Below are 25,390 nucleotides of genomic sequence, written 5' to 3'. Positions count from 1 at the left end.
ATTTTTGCACATTGATTTTATATCCTGAGACTGCTGAAGTTGCTTATCAGTTTCAGGAGTTTTTGGACTGAGACGATGGGGTCTTCTAGATATACTATCATGTCATCTGCCAATAGAGACAATTTGGCTTCCTCCTTTCTTATTTGAATACCTTTTATTTCTTTTTCTTGCCTGACTGCTCTGGCTAGAACTTCCAGTACTATATTGAATAGAAGTGGTGAGAGAGGGCATCCTTGTCTACTGCCAGATTTCAAAGGGAATGCTTCCAGTTTTTGCCCATTCAGTATGATATTGGCTCTTGGTTTGCCGTAAATAGCTTTTATTATTTTGAGATGCGTTCCATGAATACCGAGTTTATTGAGGGTTTTTAGCATAAAGGGCTGTTGAATTTTGTCAAAGACCTTCTCTGTGTCAATTGAGATAATCATGTGGTTTTTGTTTTTGGTTCTGTTTATGTGGTGAATTATGTTTATAGACTTGCGTATGTTGAGCCAGCCTTGCATCCCTGGGATGAATCCTACTTGATCATGGTGGATGAGCTTTTTGATGTGCTGTTGCAATCGGCTTGCCAGTATTTTATTGAAGATTTTTGCATCTATGTTCATCATGGATATTGGCCTGAAGTTTTCTTTTCTTGTTGAGTCTCTACCAGGTTTTGGCATCAGGATGATGTTGGTCTCATAAAATGATTTGGGAAGGATTCCCTCTTTTTGGATTGTTTGGAATAGTTTCAGAAGGAATGGTACCAGCTCCTCTTTGTGTGTCTGGTAGAATTCGGCTGTGAACCCATCTGGACCTGGGCTTCTTTTGTATGGTAGGCTCTTAATTGCTGCCTCTACTTCAGACCTTGATATTGGTCTATTCATAGTTTTGACTTCCTCCTGGTTTAGGCTTGGGAGGACACAAGTGTCCAGGAATTTATCCATTTCTTCCAGGTTTACTAGCTTATGTGCATAGAGTTGTTTGTAATATTCTCTGATGATGGTTTGAATTTTTGTGGAATCTGTGGTGATTTCACCTTTTATCATTTTTTATTGCATCTATTTGGTTATTCTCTCTTTTCTTTTTTTATCAATCTGGCTAGTGGTCTGTCCATTTTGTTGGTCTTTTCAAAAAACCAGCTCTTGGATTTATTGATTTTTTGAAGGGTTTTTCGTGTCTCTATCTCATGCTGTTCTGCTCTGATCTTAGTTATTTCTTGTCTTCTGCTAGGTTTTGAGTTTTTTTGATCTTGCTCCTCTAGCTCTTTCAAATTTGACATTAGGGTGTCAATTTTGGATCTCTTCACTCTTCTCATGTGGGCACTTATAGCTATATATTTTCCTCTAGAGACTGCTTTAAATGTGTCCCAGAGATTCTGGTATGTTGTATCTTTGTTCTCGTTGGTTTTGAAGAATTTCTTTATTTCTGCCTTCATTTCATTGTTTATCCAGTCAACATTCAAGAGTCAGTTGTTCAGTTTGCATGAAGCTGTGCGGTTCTGGGTTGGTTTCTGTATTCTGAGTTCTAACTTGATTGCACTATGGTCTGAGAGACTGTTTGTTATGATTTCAATTGTTCTGCATTTGCTGAGGAGTGCTTTACTCCCAAGTATGTGGTCAATTTTAGAGTAGGTGTGATGTGGTGCTGAGAAGAATGTATATTCTGTGGATTTGGGGTGGAGAGTTCTGTCAATGTCTCTCAGGTTTGCTTGTTCTAGGTCTGAGTTCAGGTCCTGGATATCCTTGTTAATTTTCTTTCTGGTTGATCTGTCTAATATTGACAGTGGAGTGCTAAAGTCTCCCACTATTATTGTGTAGGAGTCTAAGTCTCTTTGTAAGTCATTAAGAACTTGCCTTTTATATCTGGGTGCTCCTGTATTGGGTCCATATATATTTAGGATCGTTAGCTCTTCCTGTTGTATCGATCCTTTTACCATTATGTAATGTCCTTCTTTGTCTCTTTTGATCTTTGTTGCTTTAAAATCTATTTTATCAGAGACGAGAATTGCAATTCCTGCTTTTTTTTTTTTGCTCTCCATTTGCTTGGTAAATCTTCCTCCATCCCTTTATTTTGAGCCTTTGTGTATCCTTGCATGTGAGATGGGTTTCCTGAATACAGCACACCGATGGGTTTTGGCTTTTTATCCAATTTGCCAGTCTGTGTCTTTTGACTGGTGCATTTAGCCCATTTACATTTAGGGTTAATATTGTTATGTGTGAATTTGATACTGCCATTTTGATGCTAGCTGGCTGTTTTGCCCATTAGTTGATGCAGATTCTTCATTTTGTTGATGCTCTTCAGCAGTTGGTATGTTTTTGGAATGGCTGGTACTGGTTGTTCCTTTCTATGTGTAGTGCCTCTTTCAGGAGCTCTTGTAAAGCAGGCCTGGTGGTGACAAAATCTCTGAGTACTTGCTGTTCACAAAGGATTTTATTTTTCCTTCACTTATGAAGCTCAGTTTGGCTGGATATGAAATTCTGGGTTGAAAGTTCTTTTCTTTAAGGATGTTGAATATTGGCCCCCACTCTCTTCTGGCTTGTAGGGTTTCTTCTGAGAGATCTGCTGTGAGTCTGATGGGCTTCCCTTTGTGGGTGACCCAACCTTTCTCTCTGGCTGCCCTTAGCATTTTCTCCTTCATTTCAACCCTGGTGAATCTGACGATTATGTGCCTTGGGGTTGCTCTTCTTGAGGAATATCTTTGTGGTGTTCTCTGTATTTCCTGGACTTGAATATTGGCCTGCCTTGCTAGGTTGGGGAAACTTTCCCGGATAATATCCAAGAGTATTTTCCAGCTTGGATTCATTCTCTTCATCACATTCAGGTACATCTATCAAATGTAGATTAGGTCTCTTCACGTAGTCCCACATTTCTTGGAGACTTTGTTCATTCCTTTTTGCACTTTTTTCTCTAATCTTGGCTTCTCTTTTTACTTCATTGAGTTGATCTTCGACTTCTGATATCCTTTCTTCTGCTTGGTCAATTCGGCTGTTGAAACTTATGCATGCTTCATGAAGTTCTCATGTTGTGTTTTTCAGCTCCTTCAAGTCACTCATATTCCTCTCTAAGTTGTCCATTCTTGTTATCATTTCCTCAAATCTTTTTTCAAGGTTCTTAGTTTCTTTGCATTGAGTTAGAAAATGTTCTTTTAGCTCACGGAAGTTTCTCATTACCCACCTTCTGAAGTCTGATTCTGTCATTTCACCACAATCATTCTCCGTCCAGCTTTGTTCCCTTGCTGGTGAGGAGTTGTGGTCCCTTGTAGGAGGCGAGGTGTTCTGGTTTTGAGTGTTTTACTCCTTTTTGTGCTGGTTTCTTCCTATCTTTGTGGATTTATCCACCTGTCATCTGAGTAGATGTTGATTTTCCGATTGGGTCTCTGAGTGGACACCCAGATTGTTGATGATGAAGTATTTCTGTTTCTTAGTTTTCCTTCTAACAGTCTGGCCCCTCTGCTGTAGGACTACTGAGGTCCTCTCCAGGCCCTGCTTGCCTGGGGTACACCTGTAGCAGCTGCGGAACCGTGAGGGTTGCTACCCTTTTCTTCTTCTGCTATCTTTGTCCCTGAATGATGCCCACCAAATATCAGTCTGATCAGTCCTTTGTGAGGTGACTCTTTGGATATGCAGAGTCAGGGAGCTGCTTGAGGAGACTGTCTGTACTTTATACTTGAGGAGACAGTCTGTACTTTATAGGAGCTCAGGTGCTGAGCTGTGAGCTATGTTGTTCATTCAGGGCTGCTAGGCAGGTACATTTAAGTCTGCTGCAGCAGAACTCATAAAGCCCCTTTTTTTTCCTCAGGTGCTCTGTCCCGGGGAGTTAGGGCTTTATTTATGAGTATCCGTTGCACTGCCCTGCCCAGCAAGGAGGCAGTCTAATCACTGCCTGCCTGTAGTGGTTATGCTGAGCTGCCGTGGGCTCCACCTTGTTGCCGTGGGCTCTGCCCTGCTGCTGTGGGCTCCGCCCTGCTGCCTTGTATAATTCTCTGTAGTCCTGTTTATATGGGTGTGGTTAGAGCTGCTGTGGTGATGATGGCCTGCCTCTGTAGTGGTGGACTCTCTCTGTTATGGTGGGTTGCCTTGGCAATGGCAGGCTGCGTCAGCAATGGCAGTGTACCTCTGTAGGGGTCGACGCCCCTCCCCCTCTGAGCTGCACCATCCTGGGTTCAGCTGTGCTTGCCGTAAAACTCTCAATCCCGAGTGTTTCCAATTGCTGTTTTGTTTGTTTTTGTGGGGGTAGGACCCACTGAGCCTGATCACCTGGCTCCCTGCTTCAGAGCCCCCCTTTCTTTTTTTAAGTTGAACGATTGACTGTCTCCCAGGTGTTCCAGTCACCTGCTGAAAGGGTGCCAGGATCTGTGTGATTTCCCATGCAGCGACCCACTGTGCTGACTGAAACCACGTTGCTGCCCGGGAATCTCCTGGCCTGGCTTTCTGTTTAAGTCCCATTTAATCAGATGAATGTGCTAATCTGCCTTCTGAAATCTCCAACTGCCAGTTTAACAGGGCAACCAAACCAGTGTATTTTGTATGGAGTGCCGCTGTGCTGTGGCCCGTGCGGTTCCTACACCTGGGAATCTCCTGGTCTGTGGGCAATAGAGATCCGTCTGGAAATGCGGCGTGCACTCACCATCTGTGGTTTCACTGGGAGCTGCAATCCTGAGTTGGTCCTACAGCACCATCTTCTCTCTCTCCTGGTTAGATTATATAATAGGCCACAGGCCAGGCACAGTAGCTCATGCCTGTAATCCCAGCACTTTGGAAGGCTGAGGTAGAAAGATCAGCACTATAGTGTTTAAAGTGAAATGTAGTTCTAACAAAGCAATGCATTGATGTTTAATGGAACATATTATTTTCCATTGCTTCAGTTTTTACATTTAAATAAAATCACTCAAAATGTATCAAAAGTTGACATTCAGTTCCTCAGTTGCAATCACCAACTTCAGCAGCCCTGTGTGCCCATTGGTTCTTGTATTGGACAACACAGGCCAGGGGCTACTTGCATTTGAACCTAGGGACCTTGTATCAGTAACTAGATGGTTGCTCACGTTTCTTGCCCAGCAACTGCATCTTCCTTGCCTTGTCCCACAGCACTCAGGAATTTTAGGAGTTTAGCAAATGAAGTCTTATATAATTAAGTGGTCTCTGAAGGTCTCTTGATGACCATGACTCAAGAGTTGGATGACTTCCCACTGTGTTAGGCCATTAGGACAAGTCTGGGGACAAGTTCTGACTTCAGGGACAGTCTGTGGGTTGTAATAGGGGTTACTTGGGACAAGGCCAAGGCAGGGTTTATAGGTCAACTGCAGCTACTCTCCCTCTTCCCATGGGTTACTAACCAATGACTCAAGAGCAGTCTGACCAGCTACTCTCCCTCTTCCCGTGGATTACTAACCAATGACTGGAGAGCAGTCTGACTTGAGCTATATGCATGGGAATGTTGGCAGAGGTAGCATTCTCATGGTTCTGGAAGGAGCAGGTTTCATTTTCACACCAATCATGGGAGTGTTAGGGGAAAGCTGTCCCTTAGCTAAATTGTCTAGGAAGGTTTTCAAAAATCCATCTCAATTAATCATCATAGAATATGAAATTATACCTGAAAAATATGAAGAAAATGGAATGGGTGATTTGTGTGTTAAATACCAAAATAATGATATAAGACATTCTAAAATTCAGAAACCAACTTATGAACCAAGATGTTATTTTCAGAGTGAGTATACTCACCTTGCCTGAACTCTGATTAAACTCCTTTTCTCTTTTTGTTTAAAGTTCAATTTATATTGTGACCAGTTCTTTGTTTAGAGATATATTGCTTTGGTTAATATTTTTGTACTGCCTTCACAAAATATTAGGGGTGTTTACTTAGATCTTAGGTTTCTCAAGTCTTCCTCCCTCCCTCCCTCCCTCCCTCCCTTCCTCCCTCCCTCCCTCCCTTTTTCTTTATTTCTTTTTTTTTAAATTTCAGACAAGGTCTTGCTCTGTCACCCAGGCAGGAGTACAGTGCTGTAAACTTGACCTTGTGGGCTCAAGTGACCCTCCTGCCTTAGCCTCCTGAGTAGCTGGGACCACAGCTGTGTGCCACCATGCCCAGCTAATTTTTAATTCTTTTGTAGAGATGGGCTCTCACCATGTTGCCCAGGCTGGTCTTGAACTCCTGATCTCAAGTAATCCTCTCACCTCGGCCTCCCAAAGAGCTGAGATTGCAGGCATGAGTCACCATGCCGAGCCAAGCCTTTTTCTTTTTTCCCTGATCATCCTAAATTTTCTTTTATCTCCCAAACACTTACTCTGTGCTTTGTACATTACTGTATGTTTAGATAGAGCTTAATCTGTAGTTACTCATCACTGATGATTCATAAAACATAAAGTGTGCTTTAGTAACACTGAATAGTGTAGTCTACAGTCCTAAAAAAGTCGAGAGGAAGATTTTGTTCTCCTTATTTTCTATTTTTTTCAATTCCTCCACCTGGTATAAGAAACTAGGAGAGCCTCATAGTGAATGTGTCCAATCAATTCACCTCACCTCATGATGTTTTAAAAGAAAATAATAAAATGTGAACCCATGATCTTTGCTTTTTTTGGGGTTTAAGTATTATTTCATTTATGTCGTTACATAATTTCAAAGTGCCTTCTGGAAAACCCCTTGGGATAAGGATGATTCAGGATAGCTTTGCACTGGTTTGCAATGGGGCTATCTAAATGAATGGCCCTTTGAAATGGCAGCAAAAACTCTAAGCTGCCTGGGTTTCAGTCCCAGTTCTGACACCATCTAGTTGAGTAGCCTCAAGCAAAGTAACTTCCTACTCCCTGAACCTCATTTTTCTTTCCTTCCTTTCTTCCTTCCTTCCTTTTCTTTCTTTCTCTCTCTCTTTCTTTCCTTCTCTTTCTTCCTTTCTTCCTTCTCTTTCTTCCTTTCTTTCTTTCCTTCCTTCTTTCCTTTCTTTCTTCCTTTCCTTTCCTTTTTCCTTTCTTTCTTTGTTTCTTTCTTTTTTTGGAGTCTCACTCTGTTGCCCAGGCTGGAGTGCAGTGGCATGATCTCAGCTCACTGCAACTTCCACCTCCCAGATTCAAGCATTTCTCCTGCCTCAGCCTTCTGAGTTGCTGAGATTACAGGCATGCGCCATCACACCCAGCTAATTTTTGTATTTTTAGTAGAGATGAGGTTTCACCATGTTGGTCAGGCTGGTCGTGAACACCTGACCTCATGATCCACCCGCCTTGGCATCCCAAAGTGCTGGGATTACAGTCATGAGCCACCGTGCCCAGCCCTACCATTGCAGTTTTAATGTTCATAAACCTCTACGTCTTGTTGCATCTATTTCCTACCTTTTATCTTAGGTGTCAAATTTTGTAAGATGAGGGTACTAGTACCACTAGCCTTCCACCTGCCTCTCTCTTCCACTTGTCCATCTTTCAGCTTTTGTCAATTATATCTTTACTTTTACAGTGTTGAGTCTGATAACACTTGACTTCTCTAATTGGAAATATTTCCTTGCATTGCCCATTGGTCGAGTCTAAAGGTCATAAGCTGTCTTAGTCCCTTTAGTGTTGCTATAAAAGAATACCTGAGGTTGGGCAATTTATAAAGAAAAGAGGTTTCTTTGGCTCACAATTCTGCTGCTGGAAGATTGGGCGTCTGGGGAAAGCCTCAGGCTCTTTCCACACATGCTGAAAAGCAGAGAGGAGCCAGCGTGTGCAGAGATCACATGGCAAGAGAGAAGGCGAGAGAGAGGAAGAAGGTCTCAGGCTCTTTTTCACAACCAGATCTCCTGGGAACTAATAGGGCAAAAACTCACTCACTGTCTCCCCGCTTACCAGAGATGGTGTTAATCTATTCCTGAGGAATCCACACCCATGACCCAAACACCTCCCATTAGGCACCGCCTCCAACATAGAGGATCAGATTTCAACATGAGGTTCTAAAGGATCGAATGTCCAAACCACAGCACAAGCCAATGAGCAGTGTTAACATAACTACTGTCTATAGCAGAGCTAAGTAGTGCTTACTGTGATTACACTTCCTCCTCCACAATCTAATATCACAACTGCAGCCTCACTCCAAGTAGATAGTTCTTGATATCTTTTCCTTTAAAATTGTTTAGCTTTTCATATTTTTATTAAAATATGTAAAAAATATGGAACACTTCATGAATTTGCATGTTATCCTCGCAGAGGGGCTGTACCAATCTCTGTTATCATTAAGATACAGGTGGGTGCTGTAATCCACCCACCTTGACCTCCCAAAGTGCTGGGATTATAAGCATGTGCCACCGTGCCCAGCTGTGCTAATATCTTTCTCAATTGAGTTCATTCTGCTAATTTTTACCAGTTGCTCTAAATTATGGCACTTTTTTTTTTCTGAGACAGTCTCACACTGTGTCACCCAGGCTGGAGTGTAATGGCGTGATCTTGGCTCACTGTAACCTTCACCTCTCAAGTTCAAGTGATTTTTGTGCCACAGCCTCCTAAGTAGCTGGGATTACAGGGTGCACCACGACATCTGGCTAATTTTTGTATTTTTAGTAGTGACGGGGTTTCACCATGTTGGCAAGGCTGGTCTAAAACCCCTAACCTCTGGTGATCCACCTGCCTCAACCTCCCAAAGTGCTGGGATTACAGGCATGAGCCACCACACCTGTCAAATCAAGGGGCATTTGAACCATGTCTCTCCTGTATTTTGTTTTCCCAGAGTTGTTTGTTTGTTTGTTTGTTTGCTTGTTTGTTAGCTACTAAGAGGAAAAGAGAACTGTAAAGAATACAGGAATGGTTGGCTGGGCAAGGTGGCTCATGCCTGTAATCCCAGCACTTTGGGAGGAAGCCAAGGTGGGCAGATTGCTTGAGACCAGCCTGGGCAACATGGTGAAACCCTGTCTCTACAAAAAATTTAAAAATTAGTTGGACGTGGTGGTGCGCACCTGTAGTCCCACATAGGAAGCTGAGGTGGTAGGATTGCTTGAGCAGGAGTTTGAGGCTGCAGTGAGCCATGATCACACTCCAGCATGGGCAAGAGAGTGAGACCCTGTATCAAAAAAAAAAAAAAAAAAAGTAAGAAAGAATACAGGAGTGGCACATACACTGAGCAGCCCCTCCTCCTGGGGTTGAGGCAAGATGGAGTTCATGAGTGGCTGCCTCTCACCCACCCCAGAGCTGAAATTCAGATCTCAGGGCATGGCTCCTTGGCCCATTGAGGCATCACAGTTTGAGGAGGAGCTGCCTGCTGGCCCATGCGAGGTACTGCCCGCTCAGGTTTTTTGCTTTTTGTTTTTTTCTTGAGACAGAGTTTTGCTCTTGTTACCCAGGCTGAAGTGCAATGGCACAATCTTGGCTGACCGCAATCTCTGCCTCCTGGGTTCAAGCAATTCTCCTGCCTCAGCCTCCTGAGTAGCTGGGACTACAGGCGTGCGCCACCGTGCCCAGCTAATTTTTGTATTTTTAGTAGAGATGGGGTTTCACCGTGTTGACCAGGATGATCTCGATCTCTTGACCTCGTGATCCACCTGCCTCGGCCTCCCAAAGTACTAGGATTACAGGCATGAGCCACTGTGCTCAGCCTGCTCAGGTTTTTAAAAAAACAGCTAGGAAACCACCACCCACTGGGTGCCTACAAGGCTTGCTAAGAAGGCTGCTGGGTGCTGGGGGCACTCACTGGAGACCTGCTCACAGGTTTGCTCTACTGAAACTTTCGAGGATGCTGCCTGCTGGGGTGTCTGCCAGAATTGCCAGGAACCACCTGCAGGGTGCTGCCGAAACTCACTGGGGTGACACCCCTGGGTATTCCACTGGCTGCTAGCTATTGCAGGCGCAAGCTGGTGGAAGCACACCCATGGTAGAAAAGCACCTTTCTCCTGCACAACTCCTCCACCACCGTCAATCAGCAAAGCTTAACCTGATGTCAGCTGGCAAAGGAGAGATACTGACCTTGTCCGGCTCCCGTAATTCAAAGGAGGGCAAAGAAGGGTGTCTGTTCAGCTGAGAGGTAACACGCAGATAAACAGCAAACATCCTGAAGTCTAAAAACGTACGTGTCTCCTTAGCTCTGGGAGTTTTCTTGTACAGGTTAAGCATCCCTAATTCAATAATGTGAAATGCTCTGAAATTGAAACTTCTTGAGTGCTGACATGACATGACACTCAAACGTTATGCTCATTGGAGCACTTGGGTATCAGATTTTTGGATCTGAGATGCTCAGCTGGTAAGTACAATGTAAATATTCCAGAGTCTAAACGTCTGAAATCTGAAACACTTCTGGTCTCAAGCCTTTTGGATAAGGGATACTCAAACTATATTATTTCTTTGATAATTTCTTCCTCTTCCCCCCACCCCCCACATTTTTCTATGGTTTTTAGAACTCCTATTAGTCAAACATTAGGCTTCTTTGGTTCCTTCTCTGGCTTTTTTATCTTTTCTTTGATTTTTCATGTTTTTAATTATTTTGCTTTGTGTTGTAGGAGACTTCCCTCACATTATCTTCCTACTTTTCTATTGAACGTTTTATTGTGTAATCATCTTTTAAAATTCTAGTAATCCCAGCACTTTGGGAGGCTGAGGAGGGTGGATCACGAGGTCAAGAGATCGAGACCATGCTGGTCAACATGGTGAAACCCCGTCTCTACTAAAAATACAAAAATTAGCTGGGCATGGTGGCGCGTGCCTATAATCCCAGCTACGCGGGAGGCTGAGGCAGGAGAATTGCCTGAACCCAGGAGGCAGAGGTTGCGGTGAGCCGAGATCGCACCATTGCACTCCAGCCTGGGTAATAAGAGCGAAACTCCGTCTCAAAAAAATAATAATAAAATTTAAAAAATAAAATAAAATTCTATCGGCAGTGTTTTTTGTTGGATTTTTGGTTGGATTTGTTTTTGTTTTATTGGTTGTTTTGTTTTCTTTTGTTGGTGTTGGTGTTAAGTTTTTTTTAATAGAGCATACCTGTGAGCAGCTCTCCAGTGAGCTCCACCTGCACCCATAGGCTTCCCAGCAAGGCGTGCACACTGCATACTTTTTATAGCATTCTGCATTGTTTTTCTTTTATATTTTTGGATGTTTTATGGTTATATTCATCTTCCAGAAATGTCAAAATCTTTTGTTTTCTTTTTCTTTTTTTTTATTTTTTGAGATGGAGTTGCCCAGGCTGGAGTGTAGTGGCACAGTCTCGGCTCACTGTAACCTCTGCCTTCCAGGTTCAAGCAATTCTTCTGCCTTAGCTTCCTGAGTCGCTGGGATTACAGGCAACTACCACCACACCTAGCTAATTTTTGTATTTTTAGTAGGGACAGGGTTTTACTATGTTAACAGGCTGGTCTTGAACTCCTGACCTCAAGTGATCCACTCACCTCAGCCTCCCAAAGTGTTGGGATTGCAGGCGTGAGCTAAGGCATATGGCCAAAATCTTTGGTTTTCTGATGACTAAGTCTTTTCTCTTCACTGATGTAAGTTTGTCCATTTTTTAAACATTTATTTTTACCATCATTTTAGTGGGCCAGACTACCTGAGTTTAAATCACAGCCATGATATTTACTAGCCATGTGACTGTTCTAAGCCTTCATTTTCTCATTTATGAAATGGGGATGATAATAGTGACCTAGGTTATAAGTCATAAGAGTATAAATGAAATAATACATGAAAATCTTTAGCACAGTGCCTGGCATATACTCACTGCCTTAAAGACAGCTTTAGCTATCATTATTTATAAATTATTTGTAATTATACCACATTATTTTAAACTGATTATAATCCATTTGATCATTATTTTAAAAGCACTTGTAGTCTGTAAAATATAATTTCTTCAGTCTTGTTTATTGCCACTGCTACTGCTGTCACTATTACCACTGCTACCACAGATATCTTCAAGCAAGCAGATGTAGAAATTAATAGAAACTTGGTTTAAGGGCAAATGAATGGAGTAAGATCTGGAGATATTTACTCAGGATACAAAAATCAATGTGCAAAAATCACTAGCACTTTGAGAGGCCTTGGCGGGGGAATTATTTGAGGCCAGGAATTCGAGACCAGCCTGGCCAACACAGGGGAGACCTCATCTCTACAAAATAAAAATAAAAGCATTAGCTGGGGTGGGGGCATGTGGCTGTAGTCCTATCTACTCAGGAGGCTGGGGTGGGAGGATCTCTTGAGCCCAGGAGTTTGAGGCTGCACTGAGCTATGATCATGCCACTGCACTCCAGCCTGGGCAACTGATCTGGACCCTGCACTCCCCCCACCAAAAAAACAAGAGCCCACCTGACAGTGACTTCAGAGGAGAGACTTGGGCCTTTACTATCGACTGTCCCCAGCTGTTTCTCAGGGCCACTGAGGAATCCCATGTGGGATGAGAAACACCCCACATTGCAGGGCACTGCTACCTACAGGCGAATCCTGGGAATCCCCACAGACACTGGTGTCTGGATCCTTCGGATGCCTGCCTGCTGCTTCCACCAGTCTGCTGGCCTCAGGCCAGGCTCTTTGTTGGAGCCTCAGCCGCAGGGGCTGCTGGCCTGCATTTGGAGAACCAGCTGACAGAGGGCCTGTGTTCTGTTCCCCTCCCCTTCTCCGCTTCACTTGCCATGAATGAACAGAACATGAGTGGAGAAGAGCGATGCATTTGGGGTGGGAGAGGCGATTATCAAGAGCAGGGTTTTCTGGCACCAGGTGGTGAAGACGGGGAAAGGCCTGATGTCTCCGGAGCAGCGAGGTACGGACCAGGGAAGGGGAAGCACAGAGCGCTCAGCAATTGGCATTTGACCCCAAATAATTCCAGGTTACCCTCAAACCCAATGTTAAGAGGAAAACGTTAAATAATGAACCCAGAGAAACTTTAAAAGTAGCAGTGAAAAACTATGAAAATATAGGAATAATCCTGAATTTGTTTCAATGTTAGAATTTTGTTTTTGTTTTTACAAACAGCTAAGCTCTCTCTTTTTTCTGTGTTAAAAATAAATGCCTAGATCCTTTCACATTGCACCTTGGGCAACATGGGGCCCCTTCACATTTTCGAACTGTCTTGGTTGAGAGCCTAAGATCCAAGATGGGTCTTTTTTTTTACAGCAAAGTGAAAGGAAAGAAGACTCTTTCATTTAATGACTTTGTGAGGCTGCCTGTCAAGCAGCATTACAATCTGGGACAGGTGGTGAGATCAGTAAGATTCTACCCTTTTGCTCCTCGAGTTTGAAGTCAGAGGAGGCACTTCAGAATAAATGAGGGCATCAGTGATGGGCTGAGTGTGGGGGATTTGCACCAGGGACAGCTCAGAGAACAGCTGTGTGGGGACGGGACCTATCTAGGTGAGCAGATTGTCCACAGATTATTCAAAGTCATCAAAGGCCAAAGGTCTGTGAGCTGCGCTTGTTTGGGGAATCATTTTCAGTGTCTGCATAGTAAGTTTTGAACCGATGGCTCTTAGGGTTGTGAAAATGCACAAAATACACAGGTTGCCTTATTATGAAATGGAATAACTTCATTGATGATTTCTGCCGTGTCTGAGAAACCTCGTGGACATGTGATCTGAGCTGACTTCCTGATGTTGGCTGCAGCTTTGCTCAGTATCCGGGGAGTATCTGAGTGAGTGCAGAAGCACAGGGTGCCTGGCTGCTTAGTGGGTCCAGGCAGTTGATAATCTCACCCAGAACTCAGCGGGGAGGTCAGCGTGGACAGTTTTTGTCTTAGATCCAATGAGACATTAAACACTATAAGAAGACTCTGGTTGCACTGTTGAATGCAGATTTTTTTTTCTTTGAGTAGTTTTTTTTTTTTTTTTTAATTTTTTTTCATGGGTAGCAACTCTTGTCCTTTATAAAGTTTTAGTATGGGGCAGTTCATTGTGACACACCTCTAAAGCTCTTTACTTTTTTTTAATCTTTTTTTTTTTTTTTTGAGACAGAGGCTCACTCTGTTACCCAGGCTGGAGTACAATGGGTGTCAATCTTGGCTCACTGCAATGTCCACCTCTTGGGTTCAAGCTACTGTCTCCCTCAGCCTCCCTAGTAGCTAGGACTACAGGCACTCGCCACCATGCCTGGCTAATTTTTATATTTTTAGTAGAGATGGGTTTCACCATGTTGGCCAGGCTGGCCTCAAACTCATGACTTCAGGTGATCCACCCACCTCGGCCTCCCACAGTGCTGAGATTACAGGCGTGAGCCACGCTGCCGAGCCTACAGCTCTTTACTTTTGAACATGCCACCATATCCTGTCTGACATGAAACCATTTATCTGGAAGCATTTTATTTGGTCTTCCAAATTCATTAGAATATCAGCCACAAAACTAGCTTGTGGCCTTATAATTGAACCATTTACTTATAAGATTTCAAGTATCAAGTTGGAATAATTTTCTGCAAAACATAAGTAACTATTTTATGAATATGTATTTGTGATGAATTATTCCCTACACAAATGAAGAATCTGTTTTAATAGAAAATGGTAACTGGGTATATTATTAAATACAATTTTTTAAATTTCCCTACTTTCAGTTGCAATAGGGAAATTTTTTATTTTTCCTGTTTTTATTTTATTTTCCTATTTCAGTGAATGAAATCATTCAATTATAAGCAACTCTAAGTTTCTTGAGGACACTTGGGAGTTATACATCTCTCTCTTCTCCCCAACTCAAACCAGCTTAAGCAAAACGTGGAATTTGTTGACATGAATATAGGAAAATCCAAGGATGAAGCTGGCTGCAGATGGAACTCAAGAGTTCTTTGGGTTTTGCGGTAGATGGGCCTGAGAGGTGGCCTCTGGCAGCTTTTCTAGCTTCAACCCAAAAAGAAAAAAGAGAGACCATCTTTCTTCCAGTGCCACTAAACCAAGCCTTCTGGAAGGAATCTCTTTGGCGGAGGACAGAGGGGTGGGGGCCATGCATGGTCTGTTTTTGCAGTGAGGGGTGGGTGGGGCATGGTTATAGGGGTATAATGCAGGCAAAAGCCACATATGTCCACTGTAACACGCAAATATGATCCATACCTGTGCGCACACTTCAGCCCTACATCAGCTTGAACACAGGCAGCAGGGCTAGAGTGTGGAAAGGAGCATGGCCAGGGTCTACAGCTGGGTCTACAGCTTGTCTCCTTCCTCCTGAGAACAGTCAAGTGAGCCTTGAAGTGTTGGGCTAAGGTGCAGTGCTTCTGAAACTTGTTTTTTTTAACACCCAGATAACCAAGACAGCTGAAATAATGATTGCAGGTGGGGATGGGGTGGCACATGTAACTCTTGGCTCACATAAAGAATGGAAATAGTAAGAATTTCTTCTCTGTGTTAGAAGCTACTGGAGGGGAGTGACTGAGCAGGGTGTTAGAAGCTATGGGAAGGGAGTCACTGAGCAGGGTGCCCGAAATTCTTCCTGTGTGACATTTTCAGGCTCTGGTGGGTGGAAAAATTTTGTAAATGTATCTTCTTGGTGAGAGGGTGTCCTTTGAATCTGCTAGTAGGTTGGAGTGTTTGCAGGGAAATATTCATCAAAGGGCTTTCTCAGTGAAGAGCGTGACTTAGGATGATCTTTATTTTACATGCATTTCCATCACAAGTTAACGAAGTTAGGGTCTCAACACTCCCACTGGTGCCTTCTCCATGCTGCTCTTAAGCCTCTGCCTTGGCAAAGCGTTCGCTCTAGAAGCCTACACTTTGAGCCCATCCTTATTTTAGGTTAAATCATTTATTTCATCTGCATTTTCACTCTCTAGTGTGTCATCTCTTATTTTTTCACTTCTTAAAGAAAAAAAACATTTTTGTCCTGAGTTTGGAAACCTACCAGCACCTTTCCTTGGTAAGCTGGGGCCCATTTGTGTAGAGTGAGCTTTTCAAATCACTTTACAGTTCCTTCCACGTTTGTTGTAAGGGAGGGTTTAGAATACAAATCACAGTTCAGTAAGTAGCCAACTATTTTACCAGCCCATCAATGCCCTGAGGACACTGCATGGCAGATATTCTTCAGCGGCTGCCTTCTGGTGCCCCAAGGCCTGGACCCAAACTGGCCGTCCCCACTCTTGCCTGGAGATGTGGCCCATCTGGCTTCACCTCCAGTGCCCCCTAACCCATCAGTAACACTCAGTAAAGAATTGAGCAAAACTTGCTGAAAAAAACAAAACCTCTTTGTGGGTTTATTTGGCTTCAGAGTGTCCTGAGCTATCTTTAAAAATAAAGCAACTTGCGCCAGGTGTGGTGGCTCATACCTGTAATCCCAGCACTTTGGGAGGCCAAGGCGGGGAGATCACCTGAGGTCAGGAGTTGAAGACCAGCCTGGCCGACATGGTGAAACCCTGTCTCTACTAAAAAACTGCAAAAATTAGCCAGGTATGGTGGTGGGCACCTGTAATCTCAGCTACTCGGGAGGCTGAGGCAGGGAAAATTGCTTGAGCCTGGGAGGTGGAGGTTGTAGTGAGCTGAGATCGTTCCACTGCACTCAAGCCTTGGTGACAGAGTGAGACTATCCAAAAAAAACAAAAAAAAAACAAGCAAACAAACAAAAAAGAGCTGCTCGTGATGATACACACAGCAGTTCCAGCTACTTGGGAGGCTGAGGCAAGAGGATCACTTGAGCCCAGGAGTTGGAGGCTTCAGTGAGCTATGATCACACACTGCACTCTAGCCTGGGCAACAGAGCAAGACCCTGTCTATAAAAAAATAAAAATAAATAAAAAATAAGAGCAACCACACAGCAGTTCAGTTATTAAAATCTGTTCATGTATTCAGCTAGTAGACAGATGCACCGAGTTAGGTCCGGCCTGTGGACCAGTTGCTGAGATTTGTCTATGAGCACACTGAAATACAGTTTTATAGTGTCATTCAATGAGGGTGCTTTATACAGCCCATCCGGCTCCTTTTTGTGGAAACAGGTGTAGCCACAGCCAGAGGGAGATTCTTCACCACATAGTCACAAGTTGTGTAGAGTTTTTCCACTCGTCTTGATTCTGAAAAGAGCTTGAAGACGACTGTAAGCAATTGTCACCTTGTTGGTATGCATCTGCTTCCCAAGGTCTCTACCTATCACCTAGACTTCTTTTCAGATACAAAATATGTGAATTATTTTCATTCAAAATTTCCTTCCTTTTCTTTCCTGGAGTGATACGACTCATGCCACAGGGTTCTCTGTTTTGTTTTATTTATTTTTTTGAGAGGGAGTCTTGCTCTGGAATTCCTAGGCTGGAATGTAGTGGTGGTTTCAGTTCAGTGCAGCCTCTGCCTCCTGGGTTCAAGCAATTCTCCAATCTCAGCCTCCTGAGTAGCCAGGATTACAGGTGCCGACCACCACGTCCTGTTAATTTTGTATTTCAGTCGAGATGGGGTTTCACCATGTTCGTCAGGCTGGTCTCAAACTCCTGACCTTAGGTGATCCACCCACCCTGGCCTCCCAAAGTGTTGGGATTACAGGCATGAGCCACCGCACCAGGCCTTTTTTTTTTTTTTTTTTAATTTTTAAAAATTTCAACAGCTTTAGGGGTACAAATGATTTTTGGTTGTATGGATGAATTGTATAATGGTGAAATCAGGTACCTAGTATACCCGCCACCTGAATAGTGTTCATTATACCCAGTAGGTAATTTTTTCATCCCTCACTGTCACTACTCCTTCTCATAGGAGACATCAAGGTGAGTCAACCTCCAAAATTAACATTTAATGTTTTAAATAAGCAGCTAGTATATTCCCTACTTTCTGGAGTGGCTGCTGCTTCTGGCTGTGAAGCCCTAGTGTCAGTGGTGCCACATCTTCATTCATTCCTAGTTTGTCTTCATTGCTTTGGGACCCAGGGGTCTCTCTTGACCTCTAGCAGAAATTGTTCTCTAAGGATCTGGAACCCCAGTTCACTAGAATTGCCAAATTTCTGCCCTCAGAAGTACTATGTATTGTGCAAGGCATGCAGAATAGAGGAGTGCTCAACTCTGCAGAGATAACACCATCCTCCCTCTTCCTCTAGCTGCCTTTCCTTAGGAATTCAGTTTCCTTATCATTCTGTCCCTCAACTGTTTAGGTCCAATGGCTTATCGCGTATGAACCTCTCATTGTGAGCTTTCCTATAAATTCCAAGTTCTTCCTTAGTTTTCCTTTTCCCCTTTGGTTATATTAAGAGAACATTAACTTTTTTATTTTGAGGCCAGGCATGGTGGCTCATGCCTGTTATTCCAGCACTTTGGGAGGCCGAGGTGGGAGAATTGCTTGAGGTCAGGAGTTCAGGACCAGCCTGGCCAACGTAGCAAAACCATGTCTCCACTAAAAATACAAAAATTAGCTGGATATGGTGGCACACACCTGTAATTCCAGCTACTGGGGACTCTGAGGCAGGAGAATCACTTGAACCTGGGAGGTGAAGGTCACAGTGAGCTGAGATCACTCCACTGAACTCCAGCCTGGGTGACAGAGTAAAACTCTGTCTTGGAAAAAAAGAAAAGTTGTATTTTGGGAAATGCTTATAATTTAACCCTGCTCACAATAACTGTATCAATTTCTTTTTTTAAGAGACAGAGTAGCACTCTGTCATCCACGTTGGAGTGCAGTGGTACAATCATAGCTCACTGCAGCCTCCAACTCCTGGGCTCAAGCAATCCTCCTGCCTCAGCTTCCTGACTACAGGCTTGTGCCACCATGCCTGGCTAATTTAAGAAAAAAAAATTATATATATATATTTGGTAGAGACAGTGTCTCACTGTGTTTCCCATGCTGTCCTCAAACTCCTAGCCTCAAGCAGTCCTCCAGCCTTGGCTTTCCAAAGCACTACCCTGCCAATATCAATTCTTGTTATTCCTCTCTTTGTTTACCTCTTACTTCGTTGGTTCATCACAATTCTGGGTGCAGGAGGTTGTCTGTGGGATGAGAGAGGACACTAGGCTCTCTTAGCCCATTATAGGATCTAGAAGCTGGAATTACAGTTTCATGTATCTATCAATCAATCACAGTAAGTGTGTGGCTTAGGGCAAAACACTCCATCTTTTAGGCTTGCTTCTAAAATGAGGATGATGATCTAATGAAGAATGAGGATTTGGTTAATGTTGGTAAGGAGCTTTTCTAGGCCAAGCACATATTATTTTTCCACTGTTTTAGAGCAGCTACTAGTATCCTGGCTTTTCTCACATTTGAAGAAGGCATTCTTATTTAAGAAGGGTGCTTTGGAGAAGGAAAGGGTGGCCCTTGCAGGTGTCTTGTGTGTGTGCAGTTGTGAGGCACACCGCTGCTTGGCTCTGGGTGCAGTGAGGTCTGGCACCCACCTGGCTCTCCAGGGGCGGCTTAGTCCTGCTGGTGTTCAGGCCTCTCTTCTCTCCCACTTTTCCATGTATCTCTAAGAACTTACTGCCCTTTCAATAAGAAGTTTACATTTTTTTCTAGAGAACCAGCCAATGGGAATGTATTTGGTGATGTCTCACAGCTGAAATCTTCTTTCTTTGCTATGTATGTGTGCCTGTTAAGGGGTGGAAGGGAGAAATCTTCTAAATTATGTTCTTTTTTCCTCCCTCTTCCCTCCTTGCCTTTCCTCCTCCCCCCATCCCCCACCCGCAAATAAATACACAAAACAGGGGTCCTATAGTGTCATGCTTAGAATATGGATTTGGGCCACCCTGCCTGATTTGAATCCTAACTTGGCTCTAACACCTGGGCAAGCTGGTTAACTGTCCTGAGTCTCAGTTTCCTGATCTGTAAAATGGGGATGAAGACAATTCTTGCCTCATAGGATTAGGATGAGGGTTAGGTGAGTTAACATATGGAAAACACTCCAAGTGCCTGCTGTTAACCCATTTGTGCCTGAGGTTGTAATTGTTTTGTGTGGAAAAGCAGACCTTGGCGATGACCTTGAGCAGTGGGTTATAAATAACTCCTACAAGCTTAGTGTTCCAATAATGGAACACTAGGCATATATGATTAAGGACTATATCAGTGTCAGTGATTATGAGACAAAAACCATTGGGTCATAGCTATTCTGCAGTAATTGTTAGGAAAAAGGATTTTAGAATGGAGCATTCTGAAATATTAAAATACTAGTGCTTCTATATTTGTACAGTTTATTTTTTTATTCTATATTTTTACAGTTTCTATAGAAACAAATATATAGGCTGGGCACAGTGGCTCACACCTGTAATTCCAACATTTTGGGAGGCTGAGGCAGGAGGGTTCCTTGAGCCCAGGAGTTCGAACCAATCTGGGCAACATAGGGAGACCCTGCCCCTATACTAAAATGTATATATTTTAATATACATCATATATAAATATAAATAAATATTTTATGTATTATTATATGCGTGTGTGAATATATACATATATAATAAAAAGGCCAGGTGCAGTGGCCCACCCTTGTAATCCCAGCACTTTGGGAGGCCAAGGAGGTGTATCCTGAGGTCAAGAGATCGAGACCAGCCTGGCCAACATGGTGAAACCCCATCTCTACTAAAAATACAAAAATTAGCTGGGCATGGTGGTACATGTCTGTAATCCCAGCTAGTTGGGAGGCTGAGGTGGGAGAATAGCTTGAACCAGGGAGGTGGAGGTTGCAGTGAGGTGAGATTGGGCCACTGCACTCCAGTCTGGCAACAGAGCAAGACTCCATCTCGAACCGCAACAACGACAACAAAACCCAAAGTCCTAATCACCATTTTGAGGGAAAAGGATCAGCTCTAATTTAAGCAAACACCTAAAGCAGCCTACCTCAAGGTCCAGAGAACATAGAATGTTATTCTGTTCCATGTGTAGCTGGAAAATAATTATCACAGATCCCTCCTGAACATTTTGTGTATGCCGAGCACTATACTGAGTGCTTGACACTGATGACCTCATTTCAGGCTCTCATGAGTTTGTTCCTGGACTTGTTTTACAGAAGAGGAAAGAGGTTTGGAGAGATTAAACTTGCCCAAGTTAGGAAGTGGCTGAATGTAATGGGATTCCTGAATTCACCTGCTTATATGGGGTGGAGTGTTCTGCCTCCATCCTTCTGCCGATCAGAACCAGGAAGAGTTCGTCAGCTTTGCCATGAAAATCACATCATCTCTTATGGTGGTTAGTGAGTCTGGTAATGCATGTCCTTTAAAAGGCAGTTTTCATGTTGATGAACCTCTACTTGCAAGTCAGAGTGCCAAAAACAAGGAGCCAAGTTCACAATTCTTTGTTTTCTATGACTTGACGAAGGTTTCTGGCATGAGAGCCTCCTTTTTGTAGCTGTAAAGTAACAGAGCGTCTCCACTGAGGTTGACAGTGTCTTAGCTGAGGCAGGGATTCCCGTTTCTTATGTTTCCACCTGCTTACTGACTGATCCAACTTCCAGATGGGTGCTAATTTCATTCCAGAAAGGGAACTAGAGCAGCTCATCTGTTTTCCTTAGCACGCTCCTCAGTTATTTGAAAGAGTAATTTTGAGCTTATTGTCTACTGTTTGTAGACAACAGTGGTGAGATAATTCGAGCATCTTCCTATAACAGTGTGTGACAGGTATTCCATAATCATTGCTATCCAGCATCTGGTGGCCAGGGGTACATGGGGATTTTGTTGTCCTTGGAAACCTGAAAGGAACTATTAGTCATGTCTTAATCCCAAGCCATAAATTTACACTCATTTGAGAGATAAGCAAATTTGGCAGAAAGACTGAGTCAAAAATCTTCGTCTTGACCTCCGAAATAGGATTAGTGAACAAACTAAATCATAAATTATTTGCTATTTTAGTCACAGAAGCTGGAGTATCGCCAATAAAGGAATCTTTAAAAATTATTTATTATCCCTCATACTTTAAATTATTCATTATTGGTCATTTAGACTCCAAATACTGTTACAGATTGAAAAGTAAAAGAAAAAATCTTTCTACTCTAGAACATTGCAATTTTATTTAATGAGAAAAATATTCTTTTACTCTTTTTACTTTACTAGAAGAAAATGTTCCACTGAATAATTGATGCTTCTGAAATGAAGTTTGTATTTTATGATACTAGAATAGCTTTCATTATCTAAATGAATGTTAGCCTTGAATATTAACTATTTTCATATGAAAAGTATGTGAACCTAAGAGAGGTCAGCCAACTTGATCATTCTCAGGTAAAGTTCAGACCATGAATTATACAGAACCACAGATAATTGCAGACGATGAAACTAATCACAATATGCAAATCAGTAGTGATTAACAACCATGTGCAGGTTTTCTCATGGTTTTGTTCAAATGAAATAGGATATTAAAACTGGAAACTTAATTATGTAATTTAGGATGATAACTACATCATTATACTTTCACATTTTTAAAAAGAACTGAGGCCGGGCACGGTGGCTCAAGCCTGTAATCCCAGCACTTTGGGAGGCCGAGGCGGGTGGATCGCGAGGTCAGGAGATCGAGACCATCCTGGTCAACATGGTGAAACCCCGTCTCTACTAAAGATACAAAAAATTAGCTGGGTATGGTGGCGTGTGCCTGTAATCCCAGCTACTCGGGAGGCTGAGGCAGGAGAATTGCTTGAACCCAGGAGGCGGAGGTTGCGGTGAGCCGAGATCGCGCCATTGCACTCCAGCCTGGGAAACAAGAGCGAAACTCAGTCTCAAAAAATAAAACAAGAACTGAGACAAATGTAGTCAATTGTGATTTTTGTAATCTTTGTTTCTATTTTGTATAAATTAAAATTAAAAATAAATGATTTTTGATGACAGTGGGGTGAAATAAAAACACAGTATCCCCTAGTATTGCATATTCTGGATCTAAAGTTCTTGCTTCTATAAATGTATTCTTGCTTCAAAATGATATAAATAGCCTTCATAGTACTGATTTATACGTCTAAAACTTCTTTCTGAAGATTCAACAGCAGGTCCTTGTTATCCGAGGATGAGAGCCAGAAAAAAGGCCATTTAAGGTCAATCCACTTAAATGGGGCACAGAATTTCATAACATAATGAAAAAAAAAAGCTTTGGGACTTTATTGTGAAAAAAATTAACTGAAAATCATGAAAATAAGTTTACTTTAGCATATATTTATCAAAATTTTTGATCATTGTTACTATGACAAGCTGTTAGAATGAGCAGTGCAAAAGTCAAGTGTTGATTATTTTGAAAGGAGTAAATTTTTTATATAAAATTAGGTGATTTTACGTTTCGGTACTTTTTATATCACAGTTGACATTTACATCACAGCATAAAGATGACCGACCAGTATTACAAAGGTATTCAAGGTCTTGCTCATTTTCTTTTGGAGCCTTGTAGATTCTTAAATACTAAAATCATTCTAGAAAGTTCTATCTTGTCACCAACATTAGATTTTTCTCTTAAGTGATTGTTTCCTAATCAAACTGTTCAGTCTCCACTTGCCATTGGTTTACCTGTTATTGGGGAAATTCTCTAATGCCGTTTTGATTAGCTTCATAAATTCTGCATTGGGGAAAGTTTTGCAATGCTACTCTGCAGTGGACATACATCCGTGGGAGGTATGAGACAGGCAGAGGGAATAGGGATAGAGACTGACTTTGAACAAGGATGGATTTTTCAGAGGGGACTCAAGTCAAAAAATGGCTATTAGGAAATGTTTTAATATTTTGAAGGTGTTCTTCCCTGAACAAGCTCATCACTTGAAGGGATTTGGGTCATGAATGCTCTGATAACAAGGGCTCCCTGACCTATGTGTATGAATGCATTGCAGTGTGCACTATGAAAAAGAAATTCGGCCGGGTGTGGTGGCTTACACCTGTAATCCCTGTACTTTGGGAGGCCAAAGCTGGTGGATCACCTGAGGCCAGGAGTTCAAGACCAGCCTGACCAACATGGAGAAATCCCGTCTCTACTAAAAATACAAAATTAGCTGGGCATGGTGGCTAATGCCTATAATCCCAGCTATTGGGGAGGCTGAGGCAGGAAAATCGCTTGAACCCAGGAGGCGGAGGTTGAGGTGAGCCAAGATCACACCATTGCACTCCAGCCTAGGCTACAAGAGTGAAACTCCGTCTCATAAAACAAAAAGGGACTCATGGGTCGGGGAGATCCCAGTTCTAGCCTCGGTTCTGCCAGTGAGTAGCTGTATAATCATGGATGAATCACTTTCTTTTGGCATAAATTTACTTATCTATGGAAAGAAAAGGTTTAGCTAAGGTCTCTTCTACTCATAATATTCTGTGATTCTAAGTTGGATATTTTGAGCTGGAGAAGAGCTATATCACTCTGTTTGCATAATTCTTAGAACTCAGCAAATATCAACAACTCCTTTTAGTTTATTTGCACTGTGTATATATATATGCATTTTAGATTTCAGTGGCTTCATCCATATGTAATTATGTTCTTAGTAAAGTTGTAATCAGCACTTTGGCACAATTTTCAATTCTGCTCTTTTCACCAGTCTTATCTCATAAGTGTTTGCATGTATATTGTAACCTTAACATCTTTCTCTATTCACACTTGTCTTTCCTAATAGCTGGTAGCCCATTGGGTAAATGTATTTTATTAAGTGTATTGAAACATACACTTACAACTTAATATATGAAAATGTACTGATATACATCTTAACTTCTGGGTAACTGAGCATCTCTATACTTCAGAGATTTTTTTGGTGTTTTTTTGGGTCATGTTACCCTAGACATTTTTACAGATAGACAATTTTTTAAAAAGAGCTCCTCACACTTGTAGCTCAGTTCTGTGTGCATTTCAGTGCACAAATGATTTTTGCCGCTGCTGTAAACAGGAAGAAACAAATTAAGGCAAAGAGCCCAGCTAAGTGAAACAGAGAGGAACAAAAGAAAATTAGAACTTGGCTTTTGCTGCTGCCAAGCTGGGCAAATAGGGATCCCGGGGAGCCTGGTGTTAAATAACAAAGGAAGCAGGGAACAAGGCAGAAATCCCAGTGGGAACTGAACTTGGCATCTTCAGAGGGTTGGCTGCCCCTGCCACAATCTGGGGAGCATCTGATCACCTGGGAAGGCTGGTGACTTTTGGCTTCTGACGTTACACTGGTCAGACCAACAGTCTGGCCAGAGAACGAAGCCATCAGTCATCCCCAGAGAGGAGACAGTCCAGCTCACTGCCTCACTGCCTCAAAGCATCCACAAACTGAATTAGCTAATGCTACATTATTAGACATTTCTGCACTTTTCATTTATATTCAGGAGCTTGGGAATTTTCAGTGTGTCCTTGGGGGAAAATAGTTTGTTCAACCATCATAATTAGATTTGCTACCTCTTATCCAGATAAAGGAAGCGTAATTGACACTTTCCCCTTCTCCTGGGGTTTGGGGGGGGGTATTGTTGCTGCTTCTACATACATCTATTGTAAACTATTTGCAATACTTATTTCTCATGGCTTACCCCAGGACTAAGGTGGTTATTGGGCAAGAAAGGGAACTATGCATTGCTGAAATTGGGAGTAACTTGTGATAACTAAAATGAGTGACTGAGGCAAACGTCTCAATCCATCAAAATTTATTAAGCCAGCTTAACGGCACATCCAGGGAAAAAACACAAGCCACAGACATGTCTGTGGCTGTTATTCCAAAGAAGTTTTCA

The 25,390-nt window shown here is 42.6% G+C and overlaps 1 protein-coding gene across 15 annotated transcripts in view; it reads left to right on the top strand.

Annotated features, from left to right (window-relative positions):
- The window catches only part of SVIL (supervillin), a 269,934-nt gene that overhangs the window by 23,964 nt on the left and 220,580 nt on the right, over positions 1 to 25,390 (top strand). The window contains exon 1 of one of the 15 annotated variants that reach the window (XM_078329699.1): positions 12,529 to 12,663. The exons of the other annotated variants lie outside the window; for them this stretch is intronic. The gene's annotated coding sequence lies outside the window, so the exon portion shown is untranslated. Of the gene's footprint in view, positions 1 to 12,528; positions 12,664 to 25,390 lie in introns of those variants that run through there. 15 annotated transcript variants of the gene reach the window in all.

Source organism: Callithrix jacchus, chromosome 7 (genome assembly GCF_049354715.1).
Source record: "Callithrix jacchus isolate 240 chromosome 7, calJac240_pri, whole genome shotgun sequence".
In the NCBI taxonomy this organism is placed as follows: Eukaryota; Metazoa; Chordata; class Mammalia; order Primates; family Cebidae; genus Callithrix; species Callithrix jacchus.
The sequence above is the reverse complement of the archived record's forward strand: the minus strand, read 5'-3'. Positions and strand labels throughout refer to the sequence as shown.